Source organism: Vombatus ursinus, unplaced genomic scaffold (assembly GCF_900497805.2).
Source record: "Vombatus ursinus unplaced genomic scaffold, bare-nosed wombat genome assembly UNPS02014810.1, whole genome shotgun sequence".
In the NCBI taxonomy this organism is placed as follows: Eukaryota; Metazoa; Chordata; class Mammalia; order Diprotodontia; family Vombatidae; genus Vombatus; species Vombatus ursinus.
The window spans coordinates 31,448,249-31,469,675 of NW_020954588.1; the positions used below are offsets into that span (position 1 = coordinate 31,448,249).

At 40.9% G+C, this 21,427-nt stretch overlaps 1 protein-coding gene across 1 annotated transcript in view; it reads right to left on the reverse strand.

Moving 5' to 3' along the window:
• Positions 1–21,427, reverse strand: part of LOC114053209 (EGF-like and EMI domain-containing protein 1) — a 726,964-nt gene that overhangs the window by 178,863 nt on the left and 526,674 nt on the right. The gene's annotated exons all lie outside the window — the stretch shown is intronic.

Consider the following 21,427-nt stretch of genomic DNA (forward strand, 5'->3'; position numbering starts at 1 on the left):
ACACACACACACACACACACACACACACACACACACACACACACACAGACACACACATTTTCCAGAGGGGGAAATCAAGACAGAGAAGCTCACTGTCTTATCCAAGATCACGTGGGCAGTAAGCAAAAGAGGTGGAATTTGACCAAGGTCCTCTCTTTCTAAACCCACTTCTCTTTTTGGGGAGAGGATGGGCTCTCCTTGTATCCCCTATATTTAGGGCAGTGTCCGGCCATAGTTAGTGCTTCACAAATGTTTGTTAATCGACTGTTGATTTGTTCTTTTCACTGCACCCATGTGAGAATGTGAAAAACATGGAAAAATAAGATTACAAGGTTCTCTTATAGCCAGGATGGTACCTGCCTGATTGCTCTATGAATGAAACTATCTTTGTTCTCATAGCCAGGACTAGTTTGTCCACTAACAGCTCTAATTTTTGTAGCACTTTGGAGTTTACAATATAATTTCATCACAATAACCTTGAGAAGTAGGTTGTATAAGAATTGCATTCTCCATTTTACAGCTAAGGAAACTGAGTCCCAAAAGGATGAAACAATTTGATTAAAGGCATATAGGTACTTGGTAACAAACTCCTGATCTCTTGAGTCTAAATATGGGATTGTGCCCTATTCATTATCATGTTCTTCTTCCAACAAAGGGCCGATTTTCCTTATCACTTACCATCACTAAGCATGCATTGAGACCTCAGCATCTTCTACACAAGGTCAAGGAGAGAGAAAATAGGATGGATGATAGAATGTGCCAGTCTACCAATTAGAAAACGATTGGCGAAGGGTCATGAATTGGCAACTTAAGAACAGATTATTCTAGATTCTCAATTTGGACCACAGTCCCCAGTCTGTGAGGCAGCTTTTGAAAAGTAAAGTATGATGACATGAAGACTCATTGATCTGGAGGGCATGCCATGGGGCTATCTCAGTCAGTTAGTCAATGAGCATTTATTAAGCCCTTACTATGTTATGGACACGCTGCTAAGCATCATGGATATAAAGAAAGGGCAATACAGTTCCTGTTCTCAAAGAGTTCACACTCTGATGGGGAAGCCAACATGTAAATAACTAGATGCACTTGAGACCCATAGAGTGAAGAGAAAGTAATCTGAGAAGGGAAGGCACTAGCAGTCTGGGGAGGGAAAGGTCTCCTGCAGAAGGCGAGATTCAAGTAGTGCTGTGAAGGAAGCCAGGGAAACTGAGAGGCAGAGTTTAAAGGGCAAAGCGTTCCAAACCTGGGGCACCGCCAGTGCAAATATAATCAGGAGATGGAGTATCCTTTGTGGGGACCAGCAGAGAGGCCAGTCTGGCTTTCTGTGTGGATGGGAGCAAAGTGTGAGATGCTGCAAAGGGAAAAGAACTTCATAAACAAAAGATCTTTAAAAGTCAAATAGAGGACTTTGTATTTGATCCTAGAGGTAATAGAGAGCCATTGAAGTTCACTGAGCACTAGGGTAAGATGATTAGATCTTTTCTTTAGGAAAATTGCCTTTGCAGCCTAGTGGAGGATGGATTGGAGCAGGAAAAGATTTGAGACCGGACGACCAGTTTAAAGGCTATTGCAATAGTGCAGGCAAAGGATGATGAGGGCCTTAGTTGGGGTGGTGGCTCTATGGATAGAGAAAAGGAAATGTGTGTGAGAGGGCTTATAAATGTAGCAATAGCAATAGGAGGTAATGGATTTGATACATAGAGTAAGGGACAGTGAGGAGCAAGGAATGACAATGAGAGAACAGAACTGTGTGACTTGGGGGATGGGTGGGTGCTCTTGGCAGAAGCAGAGAAGTTCAGAAAGAAGGAAGGCTTGAATGGAAAGATCAGAAGTTCTGTTTTGGACACGGTGTGTTTGAGATGCCTATGGGACATCTGGTTGGAAATGTCCAAAAAGCAGTTGGTGATTTGGAGTTGGAGCTCAGAGAGACTAGGGCTAGATATTTAGATCTGGGAATTATCTGCACATCATTGAACTCTTGGCTGGAAAAAAAAAACATTAAGAGACTTTTCATTGTACCACTATTTTATTTTAATTTTTTAAAATATTTCTCCATTTTCTTGCCTATTTAGAAGCAAGTGTGCTATGCCACTTAGAACTGCGCGTATTATTATTTGTTAAGTTGGTTATCTCCTTGTGTGTGTGGTGTATCTCACCCAAATGAATTCAGGCCCCCAGGGATTAGGGACAATATCCTGTATCTATTTAGGTCCCCAGCTACCAGCAGCACCATCCCCTACCTGCGTATCCCTAATTCCTTCAATGTCAGTTAATATTATTTTAAGCCCCTACTTTGTGTGCTAGGTGCTGAGGCTACAAAGAAAAAAAAAAAAAATGAGACAAGCCCTGCCCTCAAGAAGCTTACAATCTTTCGGGAATAGATAAGTAATATGCATCCAATACGTAAACCCAAATATATATTCAAAGCAAATCATATGATAGCTGGCATTTATATAGAGCTTTAAGTTCTGCAAAATATTCTTCAAATATGGCCTTATTTGTTTTTCACAATAACTCTGGGAGAGAGGTACTATTATTATCCTCATTTTCCAGACTAGGAAACTGAGGTAAACTGAGGTTAAGAGACTTCCCCAGAGTCACACAGATAGTGAATGTCTGAGCCTGGCTTTGAACTTGGGTCTTCCTCACTCTTGGTCCAGCACTATATCCTTCTCTCCATCCCCAATAAACATTATATTTTCTTATTCATGTATATGTTGTATCTCCCAGGAGGATTTTTTGAGGATAGAGATTGGTTTCTTTTTGCATATACAATACCTAGCACATAGTAGGCATTCAAAATGCATGTTGGATTGAATCAGAGACAAGGGATAATGTTTGGGAATAATTTAATAACTAAAATTTTGAATTTTGGAGGTTTCCCAAGACAATTGCATACCCAAAATATCTTTTTGAGTCTTCGCAGGTCCAGACCTACTCTTTTCTTAGAGACTTTAGGCTTCTGAAGGGATCAGGGACAAGGAGTCCCCATGAGACTGGGAATGTCTATTAATTTTAGTGCTTTGGTCAAGGTTGGTCCTTCCAATGAAGGAATCCCTAGTGAATGGTTTGCTGGCCTTCTGGAAGAAGGACTAGAATCTCTGGGGAATGTCAGATTGTTATATCCTCATCTCCTCTTTTAAAAGAAAACAAAGGGGGCAGCTAGTGGCACAGTGGATAGAGCACTGGCCCTGGAGTCAGGATTTCATCCAGTTTTTCTGACTCCAAATCCAGTGCTTTCTTTCTTAAGTGTCTAGATCTCAGGTCTCTTTACTCTTAGCCCATTTCTTTTTATTTGTTGTTACATTTTTAAGCATTAAAAACATGAAAATTTTTTTGTTTTTAAAGCAACTTCATTACTGAATATAACCCTTCTCCACTAACCATCAAGCCATCCTTTGTAACAAAGCATAAAAGAGGAAGAGAAAAAAAATCGGTTTAGCAAAACTCATGAAAACATCAAGTGGGACAACACAGGTGATATCCTACACCTAGAGGCTTCTGCCTCTACAAGGAAGGGAGGAAGGTGCATTTTTATTCTTCTTCTTCTTCAGGGTTCAATTCAGTCATTCTAACACTTGCCCTTCTTTTCTATTCATTCAGCAGTTACTAAAATGTTTTTTGTTCCTAAAGTTGCCATATATGGAAATGGCAGCCAGGAAACAGCTCAGTATGGACCCATTATTCATTGCTTCTGTAATCTCAGATCTCAAGTCTCCTGATATTCCATGGCTTTTATTTATGGTGTTAAAATAGTGAAGACTCAAAAGAAATGCTTCATGAAACTTTGCATACAACTTGGTGACCATAAATAAGCACATAATTTGGATAGATGAGTTGGCACTGTTCCCACTAACCAAGTTCATTTAGGAGCAAATAACACATTACAATTTGTCTCGGTGAGCAAGTCCAAACCAGAATGAAAATCGTTTCAGAGCCTGGATTACTTTTCACAACTTTAGACGATGGCTAACTGAAAACATTCAGCTTTATTTTATGCATTCCCAATATCACCTAAAACTTCATTTGATGACTTTAAAAATATTAGGCAAGAAATGGAAGATAAAAAACCCATTTCGGAGTTTGAGTATAACTATCATTTTTACGCAAAATTTAAGTCCCTGCACAAACTATAATTTTACAACCTCTTGCATGATGAGCTACTGAAATTCTGACTTCCTGTGTTCTTGACTTGTTTGTAAATTAGAGTTTATTATTCACTGGGTAAGCTGTATTCCCCAGCTTACTTCATGAAATTTGAAAGGTAAAATTCTTGAAGCAACAGACGGTTATTGTATATTGATGTTGCTAAATGTTCATAGGCACTAGAGCTAAAATGGACCTTAAAGATGTCCCAACCATCATAGGAATAGAGAGTAGATTGTGGGAATAAAGCTGAAAGAGATCCCAAAGGCCATTCAGTCTAATCCCCTTCACTTACTGATAGGGAAACTGAGGCCCATAGAGGTATAATGACTTTTACAACGTCACACAGATAGTGTCAGAGACAGGATATGAAGACAAGCACTCTGATTCCAGAATCATTACTTTTTCCACTGTGGCTTTCTATAGGTACAATTTAGTAGCAACAATGTTAAGTCATATCCCAGAAGCACAAATTTGTCAAAGTCCCTCCTTGATTTCTATCCATTGAAAACAATAAACAAAGGAGTTTTCCCTCTTCTGTTATACTCCCCTTACAGCCCTTGGGCTGCTTTGGCAAAGCAGGATAGGACATGATTGTATGTCAAAGGAATCTAGGGGAGATAAAAGCAGGGGTTGTTGTTGTTCAGGTGTGTACGATTCTTTGTGAACCCATCCGGGGTTTTCTTGGCAGAGATGCTGGAGTAGTTTTGCCATTTTCTTCTCCTGATCATTTTACACATAGGAAACTGAGGCAAACAGGGTGAAGTGACTTGCCCAGGGTCACACAGCTAGTGGGTATCTGAGGTCAGATTTGAACTTGAGAAGATGAGTCTTCCTGACCCCAAGCCCAGTGCTCTCATCCACCAGACCACCTAGCTGCCCTAAAGGCAACATAGATGGACTGTATTAACAGGTCTCCTGGTTTACCTGCTCAGGATTAGCTTCAAGCATGTAGTTATAACAACAATCCATAGCACCTTTCAAGATCAAATCAATTCACTAATCAATCATCAGGTGTTCATTATGTTGCAACCATTGTTCTAGGTGCTACAAAGACAGAAGCAAACAACCATTGTCCTCAAGGAACATACATTCTATAGTGAAGGGGTGGTGTGTGTGGGGGGGTGGTAAGGGACAGGGATACAATACAAACACACATGACTTAAAACACTATCTGTGTGTATTTGTCCAGCCCCGTGATTTCATTCATGTTGGGAACTCCTGGTGTGGAAAGTTAACTCCATCAGCAACTCATCTTTAATTTCTCTTTTTTGAGAGTTGTTGGGGCTGTGAGATGTTATAAGACTTGCTTGTAGTTACACAGATATTGTTTGTCCAAAGTGAGATTTGAATTCAGGTCTTATTAACTCCAAGGCTGGCCTTCTATCCATTACTGCTTACTATCCTCTCTCTCTCTCTCTCTCTCTCTCTCTCTTTCTCTCTCTCTCTCCACACACACACACACACACACACACATACATACACACACTCACTCACGCTTGTGTAACTGTAGCATGAGTGTGAGTGTGTGTGTGTATGCGCACGCGAACACTAAAAACTAGGGAGATCAAGAAAGTTGCTGAAGATTCTGAGAACTTGCTGTAAGAAGAAAGAACGTTCCAGGAATGGGGGATGGTCTATGCTAAGGCACAAAGGTACAATAATGGGCCTTTTCGAACAGACTTGCAAAGCACTTTTTATACCTTGACCCCATAAGGAAGTCTGTGTATGTTTTGTTGCCTTCACTTACTGAGGCTCTGAGAAGTTGTGACTTGTCCAAGGTCACATGGTTCTTCTCCCCTTATTCAATTCAATTTAATAAATATGCATGAAGCACTTACTATTTTCCAGGCACTGTGCTAAGTGCATATCCTCATCTCTCATGTCTTGGACATCACTCTCTACTATCTCCTCCTTCACACCAGTCTCTGATGAGTAAGTGGCCCTTCTTGTCAAATCAAAACCCACTACATGCACACTTGATCCCATCTCCTCCCACTTTTTCCCACAAATTTCCCCCTCTACTATCCCCATTTTTTACTCAACAATCTTTCCCTCTCAGCTGCCTCTTCCCCAACTGTCTACAAGCACATTCATGTCTCCCATGTCTCTCATGTCACACTCATGTTTCCTTAAAGAAAAAAAAACCACACATTTAATCCTACTTTCCTCGCTAACTTTCATCCTACATCTTTCTTAAACTCGTCTGCAATTTTGCTTGCAACCTCATTATTCAGCTGAAATTTCACTCACCAAAACCAACAATCTCTTAATTGCCAAATTCAATCCCATTTCTCAATCTCCATCCCTCTTGCAATCTCTGTAGCACTTGACATAATTGATCACTTCCTCTTAGATATTCCTTCTGCTTTGGGTTTCCTAACAGCTCCTTCTTAAGTCTTCTTTGCTGGAATTTTATCCACGTTATCCCCACTAAGCATGGGTGTCCTGCAAGTTTTTGTCCTTGGCTCTCTTCTCTTTCCCTCTCTGCTCTCTCTTTCAGTGAGCTCACCAGCCCCCAAGGGTTTAATTATCATTTCAATGTGCGTATGTTGTTGTCCGTTTTCGAAGAGGACCAAAATGGCACCGCTATGTCAAAGTCAAGTTTTAGTGCATACAACTGTGGCTGATCAGATCAATGTGCACTCAGAATACTCTACCACAGGTCGGGTACAGATAATCCTTGTGAACCTTTGGGGTGGATTCCCTTAAGTTTGCGTATCTTGTGTTTCTCTTGAGCTACCTCAATTTTGCTTTGCTCATAGAGAACAGCACCTTTTCTGATGGGCATTCCATGCTGGGCTGTCCTGTGCCATTGTCTCCCACGTCACACAATCAATGCCAAAGTTCTTAAGAGAGGCCTTGAGCGTGTCCTTGTATCACGTCTTCTGACCACCATGTGAACACTTGCCTTGTGTGAGTTCTCCATAAAATAGTCTTTTTGGCAAGCATACGTTTTGTATTCAAACAAAGTGGACAGCCCATCGGAGTTGTGCTCTCTGAAGCAGAGTTTGAATGCTTGGCAGTTTAGCTCAAGAAAGGACCTCAGTGTATGGTATCTTATCCCATCAGGTGATTTTCAGAGTCTTCCTAAGACAATTCAAATGGAAGCTATTCAGTTTCCTGGCATGGCACTGGTATACTGTCCAGGTTTCACAGGCATACAACAATGAGGTCAACACGATGGCTCTGTAGACCTTCAGTTTGGTAGTCAGTCTAATACTTCTTCTCTCCCACACTTCCCTTCAGAACCTCCCAAACACTGAACTAGCTCTGGCAATGCATGAGTCAATCTTAGTATCAATGTATATATCCCTGAAAAGTATACTACCTAGGTGAGTGAACTCATCCACAGCATTCAAAACTTCTCCATTTGCTTTAACTGATTGTGGTGGTGGCTGATGGAGCACCTGTGTTTTCTTGTTGTTAATTGTTGGACCAAAATTAGCATAAGCAGCAGAGAATCAATCCATACTTTATTGCATCTTAGCTTCAGAAGCTGCATTGAGTGCACAATCATCTGCAAACAGAAAATCATGCACCAACATTCCTTCCACTTTGGTCTTGGCTTGTAGTCTTTTCAAGTTGAAGAATTTACTATCAGTATAGTAGCTGACCTTGATGCCATGTTAATCCTCATTGAAAGCATTTGACAACATGGCTGAAAACATCATGCTAAAAAGCCTGGGGGCAAGCACACAGCCTTGTTTCACTCCATTGGTGAATAGGAAAGCACGAGAGCATTGTCTATTATCCAGAACCCACTCAAGCATGCCATCGTGAAATTGACGTACAATGCTGATGAACTTCTCTAGGCAACCAAATTTTGACATAATTTTCCATAAGCACTCATGACTGACAGTATCAAAGGCATTGGTCAGATCTACAGTCATTGTATACAGACATCTGTTCTGCTCCTGGCATCTCTCCTGGAGTTGTTGGGCAGCAAACACCATATCAACCATTCCTTGGCCCTTTCTGAAGCCACACTGACTCTCAGGTAGATAACCATTTTTCAGGTGAAGAATCAGCCTATTAAGGAGAACTCTGGCAAGAATCTTGCCAGCAATGACTAAGAGAGAGAGACCCCCCCCCATGATTGTCACAGGACAATCTATTTCCTCTGCCTTTGTAGAGATGGACAATGGAGGAATCCTTGAACTCCTGGGGGATAATCTCCTCTTACCATATAACCTGGAAAATTTCAGTCAGCTTTTATACGAGCAATGGACCCCCTACCTTGTAAATCTCAGCTGGAATCAGCACCAGGTGCTTTGCTCCATGAAAGGAGCCCAATGACATTCAAAATCTCTTATTCAGTTGGAACTTCAGCTAGGGAGGGACTGACTTCAACTTGAGGTAAATGGTCAATGGCTTCAGCATTGACTGACGATGGTCTGTTGAGAACACTATTGAAGTGTTCAGCCCATCTCTCTAGGATCATGTCTTTATCACTAATCAATGTGGTTCCATCAGCACTGAGCAGTTGAGATACACCATAGGTCTTTGGCCCATAAATAGCCTTCAGGGATATACTGGGAGTTGTAGTCACAATCCTGCACATAGGCGGCCCAGGCCATAGGGTTGTTTCTCACTGGAAGCAGTAGTGGGATTCGGCAGCCCCCTGGGTGTCTGAGCAGCTTTTTAAGGATCACACTGCTCACCTCCCAGTGTGAGGAAGGGGCTAGAAAAAGTGCCCTGAGGGGGCGGAGCCAAGATGGTGGAGTAAAAGCAGTGACTGTCTTGAACTCTCCCCCAAACCCCTCCAAATACCTATAAAAATGGCTGTAAACAAATTCTAAAGCAACAGAACCCACAAAAAGACAGAGTGAAACAAATTTCCAGCCCAAGACAGGCTGGATGGTTGATCAGAAAGGTATATCGCTCCAGGTGGGGAGAAGAATGCAATTTGGTGTGGGTGCGCAGGCCGCAGCGACCCTACAGCAGGCCTCAGAGGACTGAATCGCAGGCAGCTGTGGCAGTTTCCAGACTTCTCAACCCATGAACGCCAAAGACAACTTGGAAGGTCAGTGGGAAAAGTCTGTTTTTACGGTGGTGAGAGAGGAGCTCGGGGTCCCAGCCCCATTCCCTGGGGCGGCGGCTGCTTCCTGAGCTTCTGGCCCACAGACCGAGGGGGACTCCAATGGCTGAGCAGAGGGGGATTGCAGGGATCTCTCTGCTGGCGCGGGATTCTCTTGCTTTGCCCATGTTTGGATCTGGGTCACAGTTCTGGGTGGTGGTCCTGGGGCTAGGAGGAGCGCTGGCATGGTGGAGCTTGTAGTGGCTGTGGAGAGGAAACCCTCCTCACAGTTCCAAGATGGAAAAGAGTGCTCATAGACCAGAGTACAGGCCAGGAAAGGAAAAAACAATGCCCTTGATCATAGCACCTTGGAAGAACTGAAAATTTACAGGTCCCTAGAAGTATCTCGGAAAACAGCTGCACAAAACCCCTGAAGTTTGGGACAGTACATTGTCCACACTGTAAACAGACTCCTACCTTAACAGAGTTTATAACTCAAGTAATTGGCTGAGATCATGAGCAAGCAGTGCAAAAAGAGTCAGACTATATTATCTTACTTTGGTGACAAATAAGATCAAAACACAACCAGAAGAAGACAATGAAGCCAAAGCTCCTACATCCAAAGCCTCCAAGAAAAATATGAATTGGTCCCAGGCCATGGAAGAGCTCAAAAAGGATTTTGAGAAGCAAGTAAGAGAAGTAGAGGAAAAACTGAGAGTGAGGCTAAAGGAGACCCCAAAAAATGCTGAAGAAAATAACACCTTAAAAAACAGCCTAACCCAAATGGCAAAAGAGGTCCAGAAAGCCAATGAAGAGAAGAATGCCCTAAAAAGCAAAATTGACCAAATGGAAAAGGAAGTCCAAAAGCTTACTAAAGAAAATACTTCCTTAAAAATTAGAATAGAGAAATTGGAAACTAGTGAGTTTATGAGAAATCAAGACACTGTAAAACAAATCCAAAAGAATGAAAAATTAGAAAACAATGTGAAATATCTCATTGGAAAAACAACTAACCTGGAAAATAGATCCAGGAGAGAGAATTTAAAAATTATTGGACTATCTGAAAGCCATGATCAAAAAAAGAGCCTAGACATCATCTTTCAAGAAATGATCAAGGAAAACTGTCCTGATATTTTACAACCAGAGGGCAAAATAGAAATTGAAAGAATCCACTGATCTCCTCCTGAAAGAGATCCCCAAAGGAAAACTCCTAGGAATGTTGCAGCCAAATTCCAGAATTCCCAGGTCAAGGAGAAGATATAAAAAGCCAGAAGGAAACAATTCAAGTATTGTGAAAACACAATCAGGATAACACAAGATTTAGCAGCTTCTACGTTAAGGGTCCGGAGGGCATGGTATATGATATTCCGGAAGGCAAAGGAGTTAGGACTACAACCTAGAATCACCTACCCAGCAAAACTGAGTATAATCCTTCAGGGTAAAAAATGGTCCTTCAATGAAATAGGGGACTTTCAAGCATTCCTGTGGAAAAGACCAGAGCTGAATAGAAAATTTGACCTTCAAATACAAGACTCAAGTGAAATATGGAAGAGGTAAACAGGAAAGAGAAATCATAAGAGACTTATTAAGGTTGAACTATTTACATTCCTGCAGGGAAAGATGACATTTGTAACTCATGAGTCCTTTGTCAGTATTAGGGTAGTGGGAGGGAAAAAATTATATGTATGTATAGATAGATAGATAGAGGGCACAGGGAAAGTTGAAGATGAAGGGGTGATATCTGAAAAATAAAATTAAGGGGTGAGAGAGGATTATACTGGGAGAAGGAGAAAGGGAGAAGTAGAATGAGGAAAAATACCTCACATCAAACAGACAAGAAAATACTTTTACAGTGGAGGGGAAATGGGGGAAGGTGAGAGGGAATGAGTGAATCTTATTCTCATAGGATTTGGTTTAAGGAGGGAATAACATACACAATGGGGTATGGAAATCTATCTTACCCTACAGGAAAATGAGGGGGTAGGGGACAAGAGAGCAGGTGGTTGATAGAGGGGAGGCAGATTGGGGGAGGAGATAATCAAAAGCAAACACTTCTGAAGAGGGACAGGGTCAAAAGAGATAATAGAATAAATGGGGGGTAGGATAGAATGAAGGGAAATATACTTAGTTTTTCACAACAGGATTACTATGGAAGTGTTTTGCATGACTACACATCTATAACCTGTATCGAGATGCTTGCTTTTTCAATGAGGGTGGGTGGGGAGGGAGGAAGGGAGAAAATTTGTAACCCCATATTTTAAAAACACATGTTAAAAATTTAAAAAAATAATAAAATAATAATATATTCTAAGAAAAAAAGAAAAATTGATACATTAAAATACATTAGGTTTTTAAAAACTTTTTCCTTTATCAAAAATAATGAAATAATTATAAATTTCTTTTAAAAGTTAGTTTTTATTAACTTTTTAAAAAGTCATCACATTAAAAACTCAATAAAAGTGTTTTTCACTGTCAAAAAAAAAAAAGAAAGAAAAAGTGCCCTAAAAATTGTCTGCTTACCCAACCCTGGCCTGATTACTGTGGCAGGAAGGGAATCCCACTTTGTGGTCAAAACACAAAAAAATGTACAAAAACATCTACAAAGATGATTCCACTCACCATCGGCCCATGGAATGTGCACACACTTACAGACAACACAAAATCCAGTACACCTGAAAGATGAACAGCTTTTGTTGCAAGAGAACTCAGCATCATTCAAATAGCAGCCCTGAGTGAAACAAGTCTGGCAAGTGAAAGTCAGCTTACTGAAGTTGAAGCTGGGTACACATTTGTCTGGAGTGGTTGCAGTGAAGGGGAGTGCCATGAAGCTGGTGTAAGGTTTGCAATCAAAACTAACCTAGTCAACAAGCTTATATGCCTACCAAAAGGAGTAAATGATAGACTCATGACAATGAATTGCCACTTGCAGGAAAACATCACGCCACCATCATCAGTGCCTATGCTCCCACCATGATGAACCCTGATGAGATTAAAGAAAAATTTTGTGAAGACCTGGAGACCCTTATCATCAGTGTGCCAAAAGAGGATGAGCTTATAATTCTGTGTGACCTTAATGTTAGAGTAGGCTCAGACTACCAGACTTGGCAAGGAGTTCTAAAGAGGAATGGAGTTGGAAACAGCAACAGCAATGGTCACTGACTACTGAAGACTTGTGCATCTCATGACCTTCTCGTCACCAACACTGTCTTCCATTTACCTAAATACAATAAAACTTCATGGATGCACCCTCGCAGCAAACACTGGCATTTAATAGACTATGTAATTGTAAAGAGAAGAGACAGACAGAATGTGAGAGTGACAGAGGCAATGTGTGGGGCTGAACGTAGACTGATCATAGTCCTATCCTCTCCAAGCTAAATATTTGCATTCAACAAAAGTGAAGTCCCCAAGGCAAAATGACTACCAGAAGAGTTAATGTCAACATATTAGAGCTCTTCTCTGAGTGGGAACAGTTTGTTGCTAACTCGGAGGCAAAGTTGAGCCAACACACAGTTGGCAACAGTGGAGTAGAAAAGGAGTGGGCAGCTTTCAGAGATTTGGCATATAGCACTGCATTTGCTCATCTGGGTCAGAACACTCATAAACACCAAGACTGGTTTGATGAAAATGATGGGGAAATTCAGAAGTGGCTAAATGAAAAACGAGGACTCCCTGGGGTTTGCCAGCACAACAATTCATCCATCTGTAAGAAGGTAGCATTTAATTCCATCAAAAGTAAAGTACAAGCAAAGCTTAGAGAGATGCAAGATTCTTGGCACAGTGAGAAGGCAGATGAAATTCAATTTTATACTGATGTAACAATCCAAAGTGCATCTCTATGCAGATGATTTTCAGATCTACATACATATCCTTAGTCTTTCTCTTGAGTTAAAGTTATGAATCATCAAATGACTAACAGACATTTCAAAATGGACATACCACAGGCATCTCAAACTCAACATGCTCCCACAAAACCAAAACCCAAACCAAAAAACCCCATCCATTTCCCTGCAAATCCTTTCCTCTTCTGAATTTCCCTACTACGGTTGAGGGCATCTCTACATTCCCAGTCATTAAGGCTTGTAAATTCAGTGTCATTCTCTACTTCCCACTGTCACTCACCCCACATATTCAATCCCTTGCCAAATGTTGTCATTTCTAACTCTTTGAAATCTCTTATAGTTGTCCCCATCTCCCCACTCACACATCCATGACCCTTGCTCAGGTCCGTATAAACTTTCACCTGCAATGTTGCAATCCCCTTCTAACAGGCATCCCTGCAGCAAACCTTTCTTCACTCCAATCTATCCTTTCCTCATCTGACAAAATGATTTTGCTGAGCCAAAGGTCTGATCGAGTCACCTCATTAAACAGCAGCGACTCCCTATTACCTCCAGGATCAAATATAAAGCCCTCCGTTTAGCATTCGAAGTTCTTCACAACCTGATCCCTTACTACATTTCCAGTCTTCTTATCATTTACCCCTTTCTATGCATTTTCTGATGTACTAAATTCTCTACTGGCCTATTGGTTCTTCTCTGTATATGACTCCCCCATCCCCATCCCCAGCCCCAGCCAGTACCTTTGTACTGGTGGCTGTCCTCCAGACCTGGAATGTTCGACCTCCTCAGTTCTGCCTCTTAGAATTCCTGGCTTCCTACAAGGCTCAGCTCAAACACCATCTTCTGCACCATTTTCTGGTTCCCTTAGATGCTGAAGTGTTCTCTTTTATAATCTTCATTACCTATTGTTAGACAGATAAAATCTACTCTCTCTATATATTTATATATACTTTATAAAATCTACTTTATGTATATAATACATTATATATGTAATATCTATATGCAAATCTACTTTACACACACACACACACACACACACACACACACACACAATGATTTACATATTGTCTCCTTCCCTAGAATGTAAGCCTCCTGAGGGCAGAGACTTAAATTGCTTTGTTTTCTATCCCTTGGGCTTAGTACACAGACTGGCAAACACACAGTAAGTGCTTACTAAATGATTGCTGATCGTGGCTTAGAGAGTTGTCTGGAGGCACCAAACATTAAATTGCTGCCTCAGGTTTTTGCAGATGTATGTGTGAGAGGCAGGTCATAGACTCATTTATTCCTGACACCAGGGCTAGCCACTACATCATTTTGACTTTCCATGATGGTGATGATGATAATGAATAATGATAATATGCAGATTAATTCAAAGCAGTAAAGACACAAGTTGTTCCTGCCAATATGTTTTTGTGTTTGGGGTTTAGTAAACCCTTGCACAATTGGATAAAATGAGTTTTCTAGAACTGGATGAAAGCATTGGACACAGGCTGACCTTTTACAGATTCAGTGACAGTGCCTTTGGTATAACTCCTCCAACATATAATACAATGGATAGAAATAAACATTTATCATGGGTCCACTTGGGTAGTTAGATGGCACTGTGGATAGAGCACTGGGCCTGCAGTCAGGAAATCCTGAGTTCAAATCCGGCCTCAGATACTTACTAGCTGTGTGACCCCGTACAAGGCATTTAACCCTGTTGGTCTCAGTTACCTCATCTGTAAAAGGAGCTAGAGAAGGAACTGGAAAATCACTCCAGTATCTTTACCAAGAAAACCCCAAATGAAAAAAAGGGAAAAGAACCTATTTGTACAAAAATATTTGTAATAACTCTTTTTGTGGTGGGTAAGAATTGGAAATTGAGGTGATGCCCATCAATTAGGAAATGGCTGAAGAAATTGTGCTATATGATAGTAATGGAATACTATTGTGTTGTAAGAAATGATGAGCAGGATGATTTCAGAAAAACTTGGAAAGACTTACATGAACTGATACAAAGTAAAGAGAGCAGAACCAGGAGACCACTGTGCACAGTAACAGCAATACGATGATCGACTATGAATGACTTAGTTATTCTCAGCAATACAATGATCCAAGACAATCCCAAAGGAGCCATGATGAAAAATGCTATCCACCTCCAAAGAAAAAATTGATGTCATCTGAATATGGGCCACAGCATACTATTTTTCACTTTTTTTTTGTTTTCTTACACAAAATGACTAATAGGGAAATGTTTTACATGATTGCACTGTATAATGTTTACCAGTTTGCTTACCGTCTAAGGGAGGGGAGAGAGGAGGGTGGGAGGGATAGAATTTGGAACTCAAACCTTTAAAAAATGAAGGTTAAAAATTGTTTTTACATGTAACTGGGGGAAAATAAAATATTATTTAAAAAAAGAAAATCTCAAATGGTCATGAAGAGTTGGACACATCTAAAATGGCTGAACATAACAAAGCCCCTACTGTGCCAGGAAGTGTGCTAAGATCTTGTTGGGTTCTCACAGCAATTCTATAAGATGAGGGAACTGAGACAAACAAAGGTTAAGTTACTTGTCCAGAGTCACACAGCATTTGAAGCCAGATTTGAACTCAGTTCTTTCTGACTACAGGCTCAGCACTCCATTTACTACACTGCCATACAGGGTTTGGTTTCTCTTATTTGATCTCTATAATTTGAGAACCATTCCCACCATGTAGTCTGGAGGTTATGAGCTTTCTGGATCTATTAAAAATGCTGGTCTTAAATTTGCTGATCAATGTTCTATCTGCTTGGTTATAGGTAGTAGTAATTTTCTGTGATGATACCTGATTCCAAGGCTATTTATTTGTTGAATTCTCAGGGATATTTTCAGTTTTATATTTGTGGAAGGGGGATTTGTATTTTATTAGTTTATGAGGAAGAGCAAGCCTCTGGTGTTCATTATTATTATTGTTGTTATTATTCCTGCCATTATTACATTTATATGGCACTCTGAGGTTTGCGATGTGCTTTCATTATATTCGATATTAACAAGACTCATTTCACTGCCACACCACATCTGCCCCATTTCCTCAGAGAATCAAGCCTTATTCCTGTACAGCACTATAGATCCGTTTTATCTCACCCCAGGTAAAATGTGAGAAAAATCTATTGAGTTCATACCGTGAAGTGTGGCCACAGTTGATGTTTCTACATGCTTAATGAGCAGCTTATAAACTTTAAAGTGTCCTCCCAAGCAACTAGAGGGGTGGTCATTATGAGGCTTAGAAGGGGGCACCATCATCTGATACTCCCTAAGATTCTAACATAAGCTCCTAATTGACAGCCTCTCAGTTTGCGGACTCTCTGGTTTCATTCATCATTGAGCAACATAAGTCTCTGTATTGATGGATGGAAGAAAGCAGGCAGACTTTCCTGGAGCTTCCACAGCTTAGTCTGGCTGTCAGGCTGATGGGTCCAAAGTCTCACATTTTGGACTCTGCTGCTTAATATTCACGTCTGGTTCACATCTCAGCAGCGGCGTGAGTATCGGCAGTCAGATTTTTTAACTAGAGGCTAGCCCAGCTGGAGATCTCTTTTCGAACTCATCTTTGGCCAGAACCAACAAAGAGGTCTACTGGTCAAATACCACTGCTTCCTGGGTAGTAGCTGGCTCAGAAAATGTTAGTGCGAGTATCGAGCAAATTAGCAGAACCCACTCAATAGTAACTAAGCATCTTATTTAATTCAATGCAACACTCAATGATTAAGTAACAGCTCTATGCCTGGCACTTTAATAGAGCCCAGACGTAGGAATTCATCTGAGGAGGGAAATCCCAGGGGGAAAGGTCCTCCTCTAATGTGGATGGTAATGTCATGTATAACTAACTTGTCTTAGTGAATTCCTGGGCTACTGGAAGGTTAAGTGATTTGCCCATAATTACATAGCTAGAACGTTTCAAGGTGAGACTTGAACCTAAGACTTCCTGACCTCAAGATTGGTCTCTTATTATCTTCTCTGTGATGCCTCTCTGATGCTATGGATACAAATACAAAATATGAAAACCTTGTAACTTCCACTGACTGTATTAGGACAAGTAAATACAACTTATACTCAAGAGTATGTGGTGTGAGTGTAGACACTAACAACTGTGGGAAATCAAGAAAAGCCTCACATAGGAGGAAATAGCTGACCTAAGACTTGAAAAAGGCTCAGGATTCCAAGAGACAGAAGTAAAGAAAGAGAGATTTCTAGGCATGGGTAGTGATGGTGGAGTTTAAGGGGATAGGGATAGCAATCTCTGCAAATCCATGAAGGAAAATTAAATGAAACATAGTGAGATTCCTTTTGGGACCTATTGAGTATGAGATACCCATGAGATAACCAGGAGTAGCCAGTATGGGGATTAGAATTTAGATTAATTTGGCTGGAGGATAGAGTAGGTTTGGAATAGTAATATGAAATAAATCTAGCAAGAGGTTGGAGCCAGGTTGTTAGTGGTTTTGAATGCCAAGCAGGACTTTATATTTTATCCAAAAAGCAATGGGGAGCCCGTGAAGCCTCTTGAGTAAGGGAGTGGTATATTAAGACACATAGTTGGTCAGCTAGGTGACGCAGTGGATAGAGCGCCGGCTCTGGAGTCAGGAGGACCTGAGTTCAAATTCAGACTCAGACACATAACACTTAACCAGCTGTGTGACCCTGGGCAAGCCACTTAACCCCAATTGCCCTCACCAGAAAAAAAAAAAAGACATTTAGTAATAACAATTTAATGGTTGTGTGTAGGATGAATTAAAAAAGGGAGATATTGAAATTTAAATAGAACAATTAGAATTTTGAAATAATCCAAGCGAGGGCCTGAACTAATATGGTGGCCATGTGACTGGGGGAAAGGGAATAGATAGGGGAGGTCCATTGAAAGACAATCAACAAGTCATGGCAACTGCTTAAATACAGTGGTGATGAGTGTGGTATGGGCCTGCGTGACTGAAGAGAAAGGTTGCCCCCAGCAGAAATAGGGAAGTCAGGAAGAGGAGTGGGATTGCAGGAAATGTGATGAGTCCTGTTTCGTACATGTTGCGGTAGCAGCTCCTTATTAGCCAGTTTTGATTTGTCCTTTCTAGCCCAGAAGTCATTCTCCTGGGCAGAGAAAAGAGAAACATCAGAAAAATTGGGCAATTCGGCCTCTTCTCTCTTGTTACTTGTCACTGCCTCACCCACCCCAAACAGTTGTCCCATACCTCATTTGATCCTCATTCGCTCAGTCAACCTTAGCATGTCATGGCACCACCTCCCTGACGTCACAGTCTTCTTTGAGAATGAAGGAGAAACAACAACCTCTGTGAGTAGAAAATAGGAGTTGTCCCACTGGGGACCCAACTGGACCTGGCCAGTTGGGCAACACAGCTTGCTCGCTCCTTCCTTCCTTCCTTCCTTCCTTCCTTCCTTCCTTTCTTTCTTTCTTTCTTTCTTTCTTTCTTTCTTTCTTTCTTTCTTTCTTTCTTTCTTTCTTTCTTTCTTTCTTTCTTTCTTTCTTCCTTCCTTCCTTTCCATTTTTCTGGCTTTCTTTCTTTCTTTCTTTCTTTCTTTCTCTTTCTTTCTTTCTTTCTTTCTTTCTTTCTTTCTTTCTTTCTTTCTATCTTTCTTTCTTTCCTTCTTTCTTCCTTCCTTCCTTTCCATTTTTCTGTCTTCCTTCTTTCCTTTCTATACTCTCTCTCTCTCTCTCTCTGTCTCTCTCTTTCTCTCCCTATTCCCTCTGTCCACATAAGGTATCACACCCTTACCTAGGGGTACTCTGCCCAAAGGAATGTACATTTTGATCTCTGAAATTTTTTTTTCTTAAACCTTAGTCCCAAGTCACTTAAACCTTAAACCTTAATCACTCTGGCTCTTATTGATTGGGCAACAATCACTGTTTGGGCCCTGATTGACTCAGAATGAACGTAAATAATAATTGTTTCTATTTGGGCCAGAAATCCTGAGGGTCTTTCCTTCCCAGATTGATTTTTTTTTTTGACTAGATAAAGAGGCCTTTCTCTGCCTCATTTCTTACCTAGCCTTAATCACTGAATGGGCACTGCCTCAGTCAAACTGAGACCTGTTAAAGATCTGAGCTTAAAAAGGCCAAGGTCTCCCAATGCATCCAGAGCCATCTCCAGTCATCCTGATCTATGTCTTGTCACTGGACCCAGATGGTTCTGGAGTAGAAAGTGATGCTGGTGACTTTGCACAGCCCTCTCTCACTTAAATCCAATTCATTTGCATGTCATGGTGTCACCTCTCTGATGTCATGGTCCATTTCAAGAATGAAGGCCAAACAACAACACGCATACACATAAACACACATACACACCCCTACCTTTTATGACCTCAGCTTTTCTCATCAGTTATTGTTCATCTGCCCTTGAGTACTTTTAACTATCTTTTCAGAATAGTGTCATTTGTTTTATTCAGCTTCTATTACCTGCCTCTGCTTTCTCCATGTCTTATTAAAATCTCAGTCAGTTGGTGAACTCCCTGTGTATCTGTACTAGTCTCATTAGACATCTCCCCATTCACCTGCTTCTCAGAATAGCTTCTCTTTGTGACTTCAAAATCTCATTCCTGAGGGCTTCAACATCTCTCCAGATTTCACTCCCCCGTAGATTGGGGGAATCATAATGGGAAATTCATGGGAACTTGTCTATACTTCTTCTGAACTTTGTGAGATCTGCTTTCCCCAAATCCAAGGGGGCATGTCTCACTAGGCTTAACTTTCTTTTATTCTCTTATAATTTCTAAGGTGGATACTTCACTTTCCCCTTCAAGATTCCCATCTTTTCCATCCTGGTAACCTATTCCTATTGCTGATGAGAATCAAATCCAAAGGACAATCTCCTCATGTTGGATCCTCCACATTTAGAAGGAGAAACTGATAATTATAGTGAGTCAAGAAAACATTATGTCAGAGAGAGAGAGAGAGAGACAGAGAGAGACAGGCAGAAAGGGGGGAGAGAGAGACAGAAAGGGGGGAGAGAGAGAGAGGAGGAGAGAGATAGGGAGGGGGAGAGAGGGGGGGGAGAGAGCGGGGGGAGAGTTCTCATTCCAGATGTCTAGATAATTAGATAATTAAAGTGTTCCTTGATGACTATATCATACCTCCAGACTTGACTTATGATAATTTTGTGGGGAAGGGAATGAGTGCCATCTTCTGGAGAGGTGTCAAACTGAGAAGGTAAGTGAGTTGGGCTTAGAATTAGAAAGTCAAAGGTTGATGGGCATTGCCTTCTGAAGGACAGCCAAATGGTGCAGAGCAGCAGGGCAGAACTGAGCTGAAAGAGCAGATGCTACACACTGAGGACCACCAACATTTGGAAAGTTTCATTTGTCAATGAGCCCAGTGTGTGCATCAGAGCTATGAGGAGAATACTGATACAGGGGTGGAAACTCTAACTATCTCTGACCAAAATCCCAGCAGGACAAGACCTGAGATGTCTCTGAAGAGAGGGTTCATCATTTTTGGGAGGTGGAGTATCATTACTCACTATGGGACTTAGATAGAAGTAAGTCCTATCTGTTTCCATTAGCCTGTAGAAAACAAAACAAAACAAAACAAACAAATAAAAACCATTCATAATTGAAGCCCTGGAAGCCTATAAGGGGAAATGTTAGCTATTGTTGGGTGGTCTTCAAATAGTTATGGTAGGACAAAGAATAGGAGGAGTGAATGGTCCTCAAATGTGGGTCAGATCCAGTGTACTTTCTCCCATACCACCCAACCTCTCATGCCTATTCATGAAAAGGGCACTGGAATTGGAGTCAGAGTCTGACTCTGGGTTTGAACCCAGGTTCTGCTATTTGCTCCCTATATGATCTTTTTAGCCCAATTTCTTTTGTAAAAGAGGGGAGCTAGATTAAATTGAAAGTTCTTAACCTTGGGACAATAAGCATTTTATTAAAAAAATTTATACTATTAAAATATAATTAAAAATTTCAATGTAATTCCTCTATACTTAATTTTTTGTGTAGTCCTAGATTTTTTTATGTATTCAAAAACATTATTCTGACAAGAGATCCATAGATTATGTCAGGCAGCCAGAGGGTCCATGGCACCAAAAAGGTAAAGAATGCCTGGATTAGATCATATTTAAGATCTTTTCCAGGCAGGGCTAAATCCTGAGATTTTATGAATGGAAACATTGGAGAGGTACTACTCTCTCATAAAGTCTTGCATTCAAGTCTTCAAACATAAAGGGTATTTCCTGGTTTACTAATATTGGAAATTGATAATACTAGAAATGTTATAAAGCATAAGGGAGTTATGTTTCCTTGTCATCTTGGCTAGAGAGGCAATGGGTCAAGAGGGATCACCTGACCTTAATCCTTTGATGTCATTTATTCCCCTGCCAGAGCATCTCTATGACCATTGAAGAATTCTCAAGCCAACATATCCATAGCTCAAATATAATTGTT